The following is a 6,759-nucleotide window of genomic DNA, read 5'->3' as shown; positions in this document are numbered from 1 at the left end:
TGTGGAGGGAAAGCAGCCCCAAGTCATAGTCCACAAAAGCACAAACGACATTGGTAGGAAAAGGGATGTGGATTTAAAGCAAAAATTCAGGGAGCTAGGTTGTAAGCTTAGAGCTAGGACAAATAGAGTTGTTACCTCTTGTTTGTTGCCCAGGCCACATGCTAGCAAGGCGAGGAATAGGGAGAGAGAGGAGTTGAACACGTGGCTACAGGAATGGTGAAGGAGGGAGAGTTTCGGATACCTAGATAATTGGGGCTCATTCTGAAGTAGGTGGGACCTCTACAAACAGGATGGTCTACATATGAACCAGAGGGGTACCAGTACTCTTGGGTGGGGGGGGGGTGGTGGTGGTGGTAAAGGAATTTGCTAGTGTTCTTCAGGAGGGTTTCAATTAATTCAGCAGGGGATTGGGAACCTAAATTGTATTTCTAGTGTCCAGGAGGTCAGAAATAAGGTTTCAAGGTCGCAGGAGTTCACTGACAAGCAGGGAGATGGTTTGAAGTGTGCCTACTTCAATGCCAGGAGCTTCCGGATTAAGATGAGTGAACTTGCAGCATGGGTTGGTACCTGGGACTTCAATGTTGTGCCCATTTCGGAGACATGGATAGAGCAGAGACAGGAATGGTTCTTGCAGGTTCCAGGATTTGGATGTTTCAATAAGAACAGAGAAGGTGGCAAAAGATGGGGAAGTGTGGCATTGTTAGTCAAGGACAGTATTATCGTGCAGAAATGACGTTTGAGGACTCGTCTACTGAGGTAACATGGGCTGAGATCAGAAACAGGAAAAGAGTGGTCACCCTGTCGGGAGTTTTCTATAGGCCTCTGATCAGTTCCAGAGATGTAGAGGAAAGGACAGTAAAGATAATTCTGGATAGGAACAAGAGTAACAGGGTAGTTGTTATGAGGGACTTTAACTTTCCAAATATTGACTGGAAATACAATAGTTTGAGTACTTTGGATGGGTCAAAGGACAGTAAAGATAATTCTGGATAGGAACCAGAGTAACAGGGTAGTTGTTATGAGGGACTTTAACTTTTCAAATATTGACTGGAAATACAATAGTTTGAGTACTTTGGATGGGTCAGTATTGTTTTTCATGTGTGCAGGAGGGCTTCCTGACACAGTATGTAGATAGACAATAAGGGACAAGGCCACAGTGGATTTGGTACTAGGTAATGAACCTGGCCAGGTGTTAGATTTGGAGGTAGGTGAGCACTTTGGTGATAGTGACCACAATTCAGTTTTGTTTACCTTAGCGATGGAAAGGGATAGGTATATAATGCAGGGCAAGAGTTATAGCTGGGGAAAGGCAATTCTGATTTGATTAGCAAGATTTAGGATGCATAAGATGGGGAAGAAACTGCAGGGGATGCACACAACTGAAATGTGGAGCTTACTCAAGGAACAGCTACTGCATGTCCTTGATAAGTATGTACCAGTCAGCCAGGGAGGAAGTAGTCGAGAGAGGGAGGCGTGTTTTACTAAAGAAGTTGAACCCCTTGTCAAGAGGAAGAAGGAGGCTTATGTTAGCATGTGATGTGAAGGTTCAATCAGGGCACTTGAGAGTTACACGTTAGCTAGGAAATACCTAAAGAGAGAGCTAAGAGCCAGGAGGGGATATGAGAAGTCATTGATAGATAGGAACAAGGAAACCCCTAAAGCTTTCTATATGTATATCAGGAATAAAAGGATGACTAGAGAGAGATTAGGGCCAATCAAGGACAGTAGTGGGAAGTTGTGCTTGGAGTCCGAGGGGATAGGGGAAGCGCTAAATGAATATTTTTCATCAGTATTCAACTGGAAAAAGACAATGTTGTGGAGGAGAAACTGAGATACAGGCTACTAGACTAGACGGGATTGAGATTCACAAGGAGGAGGTGTTAGCAATTCTACAAAGTGTGACAATAGTTAGGTCCCCTGGGCCGGATGGGATTTATCCTAGGATTCTCTGGGAAGCCAGAGGGGAGATTGCAGAGCCTTAGGTAATGATCTTTATGTTGTCATTGTTTACAGGAATAGTGCCAGCAGACTGGAGGATACCAAATGTTGTCCCTTGTTCAAGGGGAGTAGAGACAACCCAGGTAATTATAGACCAGTGAGCCTTACTTTGGTTGTGGGTAAAATGTTGGAAAAGATTATAAGAGATAGGATTCATAATCATCTAGAAAGGAATAAGTTGATTAGGGATAGTCAACACAGTTTTGTGAAGGGTAGGTCGTGCCTCACAAACATTGAGTTCTTTCAGAAGGTGGCCAAACAGGTGGATGAGGGTAAAGTGGTTGATGTGATGTATTTGGTTTCAGTAAGGATTTGATAGGGTGTCCCATGGTAGGCTATTGCACTAAAAAAAGAAGCATGGGATCGAGGGTGATTTAGTGGTTTGGATCAGAAATTGGGCTAGCTGAAAGAAGACAGAGGGTGGTGGTTGATGGGAAGTTATTAGTGGTGTACCACAAGGATCTGTTTTGGGTCCACTGCGGTTTGTCATTTGTATAAATGACCTAGACGTACATGTAGAAGGTAAAAACAATGACTGCAGATGCTGGAAACCAGATTCTGGATCAGTGGCGCTGGAAGAGCACAGCAGTGAGCTGGGCTGAGAGGTAGCAAATGGAGTTTAATGCGGAAAAGTGTGAGATGATTCACTTTGGAAGGAGCAACAGGAATAAAGAGTACCGGGCTAATGGTAAGATTCTTGGTACTGTAGATGAGCAGAAAGATCTCAGAATCCATGCACTTAGATCCCTGAAAATTGTCACCCAGGTTTTTATTGGTAGAGGAAAATGGAATAGTGCAGGATAGAGGAGCTTCAGATTGGTTCCACAGTTAGGTGCAACATTGAGGGCCAAAGGGCCTGCACTGCGCTGTAATGTTCCATGTTCTATGTTCTAGAATCATAGACTCCCTACAGCGTGGAAGCAGGCCATTCGGCTCTTCGAGTCCACACTGTCCCTTTGAAGAGCATCCCACCCAGACCCCACCCCATTACCCTACATTTCCCATGGCTAGTCCACCTAACCTGCACATCTTCGAACTATGACAAGAAACCGGAGCACACGGAGGAAATCCACGCAGACACAGGGAGAATATGTGAACTCCACACAGACAGTCACCTGAGGGTGGAATCTAACTCGGGTCCCTGGCACTGTAAGTCAGTAGTGCTAACGGCTGGGCCACGAGGAGCAGGTTCCAGGCTTAATCCTTCGGTCCAGACTCACCAGGCTGGGCAGAGGGTCCAACTCCACAGCCAAACCTGGGTACCTGATGGTGGTAGTGGTGGCAACCGTGGCAAGCTTGATCTCAGTGCAGGACCCTGCAGCACTGGCAGCAAGACCCAGTCCATCATGAACTCATGACCGCGTTGGTGTTGATGGAAGCAAGATGATGCCAGAGAGTGGTGACTCTTTGTTCCAGCGGCAGTGAAATGGGGTTACAGCAGTGCTGTTGGTTTAGCCGCAGGGACTCAAGGCATTGGTGTGGAGGAGCCTGGATCCAGACCCATAGCTGAGCTAGAAGCCGGAGTTGGTCCAAAGACCATCTCATTTTATTGATAAAATCGGAGCTAAAATCCCCCACGCCAGGCAATATCCAGGTAAAGCCCAGCCAGTTAGGCTGCCTGACCTGCTGTGCTTCTCCAGCACCACACTCTTCAACTCTGATCTTCAGCACCTGGAGTCCTCAATTTCTCCGAACATCCTGGTAAACCTTTTCTGTACCCTCTCCAAAGCATCCACATCCTCCTGGTGACCAGAACTGTACGCATTATTCCACATGTGGCCTAACGAAAGTTTTATAAAGCTGCAGGATAACTTGTCTATCCTTATACTCAACGCCCTTCCAATGATGACCAGCATGCTACAGGCCTTTTTTATTAACTTAGCTACCTGCACTGCCACCTTCAGTGGTCAGTGGACCTGCACATCCAGATCCCTCTGCATATCAATTCTCCTAAGGGTCTGCCATTCACTGTATATTTTCCACCTGTACATGACCTTCCAAAATGCATCACCTCACATTTGTCCGGATTTGTCCAGTTACAGGGAGAAAGGAGGAAAGTGGGATTGAAAAACCTATCAGCTATGATTGAATGGCAGAGCAGACTCAATGGGTCAAATGGCCTAATTTCTGCTCCTATGTCTAGTGGTCTAAACTCCATGTGCCTTTCTTCTGCCAATTGTGGTGTAAAATTATGTCCCAATACATGTGTGAATCATAATGTAACACATGCATTGGGCCAAGCAGTGGAATGTGGTGAAAGGGTTAAAATTGTGTCCCAATACATGTGTGAATCTAACCGAAAATGGAAGGTGTTGCTTAGTCCCGTGTGAATCTTATTACACACCTTCCCGTGTGAATCTTCTTATCTGTATGTGACCAGAATGGAATGTGTTTTTCAGCCTTGCTCTGCTGTTCACATGAATGTTTAGATCTCGAAAAGAGTATATCAGCTGGAAAAGTCTCCAGTTCGGTAGAGTCTGCTCCGGGGTTGCGTTTAACCGCCGAGCGTGGGTTGTTGGCAACCGCTCTACGAGAACTGATGGCTCCCAGTTCCGGTAACACGTAGAGTGAGTATAAACCAGACCCGTTGTAAGTACGAGACCTGGTTGTGGCGACGCTGCGGGGAATAAAACACTTATATTCTAGCAGACTCGCCTCTTGGCTGTTTGTTCTGTGTCAGACTACTTTCCTGCGAGCCTGGTCCTTGACCTTGAGAATTTTTTAAAACACCAATGCCTCCAACTGATCTATATCCTGCTGTATCCTCTGACAATCCCCCTCACTATCCGCAACTCCACCAATCTTTGTATCTTCCGCAAACTTACTAATTAAACCAGCTATGTTTTCCTCCAAATCATTATGTAGATCACGAACAGCAGAGGTCCCAGCACTGATCCCTATGGAACACCACTAGTCACAACCTTCTATTTTGAAAAGCATCCTTCCACCGCTACCCTATTTCACATCCACCTTCTTCCACCGCTACCCTCTTCCATAGCTACCCTCTTCCACAGTTACCCTCTTCCACATCCACCCCCTTCCACAGCTACCATCTTCCACAGCTACCCTCTTCCACAGCTACCCTCTTCCACAGCTACCCTCTTCCACATGTTCACTGCATTTCCAGGCCTCCCTCTGCTCTCTAGATGGCTGTTAGCTGGTTCCCAGGCTCCCTCCTTGAAACTATCCGGAGAATTGATTCCAAAAACCAAAGCTTTATTGCCACCAATTGTTGGCGAAGTGCAACTGCATCATAGATAAGGCAAACATTTATAATCTACATTGGTAGGCACACATCAATCTCCTTGTTGCTTCAAAACTGCAATACGGTTTCACAACTGACTTCATTTAATGATTGCTGCCATGTTTCAACCTTTAAAAACATTTTTGTCAGAGACAATTCTGAACCGAACATTTCACTCAGACTCTCCACCTCTATTTATTACCCCAATAATGTAACAAATAGAGATTAGCACCTGGAGTGAATTGATCAAATATGTGATGATACAATTACAAGATTAGGAAAAAAACCTCTTCTTATTGATGGCGTTGATTGAATACATTTCTCAGAGAGGCCAACATTGAAAATACCTCTATTGGGTACTCATGGGATGGAACAGTGTCTTTTCTGACAGCTTGTGACTTTCTTCAAAATCTTTCCTAATTCTCGCATTTTTCAAACGAAAAACACATTTTCAGTAATCCTTTCAGTTCAGCTCTGTTGGCCAAGACAGCAAAAGAGTGACACAATCAACATAGATTCAATTCCTACATCAGCTGAGGTTACTATGAAGAACTCTTTCTCAATCTCTCCTCTCACCTGAGGTGTGGTGTCTTTCAGATTAAACTGCCACCAACCCTCTCTCTCTCTCTCTCTCTCTAATGAGAGAGCAGCCCTATTGTCTGGTAAGACTATGGCAACTTTATCTTTAGTGACCCTTTTGTTCTTCTCTTCTCACCTTGTGCTGTGATGGTTTCCTGGAATTAGATTTACATTAGAAAGATACACTGCAGCAACTAATCAAAGCTCCTTTGACATAACTTTCCAGAACCACAACATCTCTCACCTAAAGGAACAAGGTCAGCAGGTACATGGAAACAGCAACACCTCTAAGTCATACAACACACTGATTTGGAATTAGATTGCTGTTCCTTCAGTGTTAAACATCCTTCCTAACAAAGTTAAAAATTACACATCACTAATTTATAGTCCAACAGGTTTATTTTCAGGTAGATTAGTTGATAAAGGAGCAGCGCTCCGAAAGGTAGAGTTTCCAAATAAACCTGTTGGACTATAACCTGGAGTTGTGTGATTTTTAACTTTGTTCACCCCAGTCCAAAACTGGCTCCTCCATATCATCCTTCCTGACAGCACTGAGGCAGTACCGACAATTCAAGAAATTTGCTCATCACCAGCTTCTCAGGGACAATTAGACAACAAAACCACACTCTCAACTCTTAATAATACAAAAAATCTCCCTTATCAAAGTAAAATAAATATAAAATAGAAAAACAAAACATTTAAGTGTAAGTGTGTGTGTGAATCCTGCACTTGGGAACGAGCTGAACAGACACAATGTACAGAAACCTCCCATTACATGCCTACTGTTACTGTTCGTACATGTGGTCAGTTTCAACTTAAAACGATAAAGTATAAATTATATTAAAAAAGAGAAAAAAAATTTAAAAAAAATGAAAAGACTGTCTACGAAAAAAAAATAAAATGACAAAGTATTTATCACTCACAGCTTATTAATTTCT

Source organism: Chiloscyllium plagiosum, chromosome 4 (genome assembly GCF_004010195.1).
Source record: "Chiloscyllium plagiosum isolate BGI_BamShark_2017 chromosome 4, ASM401019v2, whole genome shotgun sequence".
NCBI classification, from domain to species: domain Eukaryota; kingdom Metazoa; phylum Chordata; class Chondrichthyes; order Orectolobiformes; family Hemiscylliidae; genus Chiloscyllium; species Chiloscyllium plagiosum.
This window is presented reverse-complemented; position numbering follows the sequence as displayed.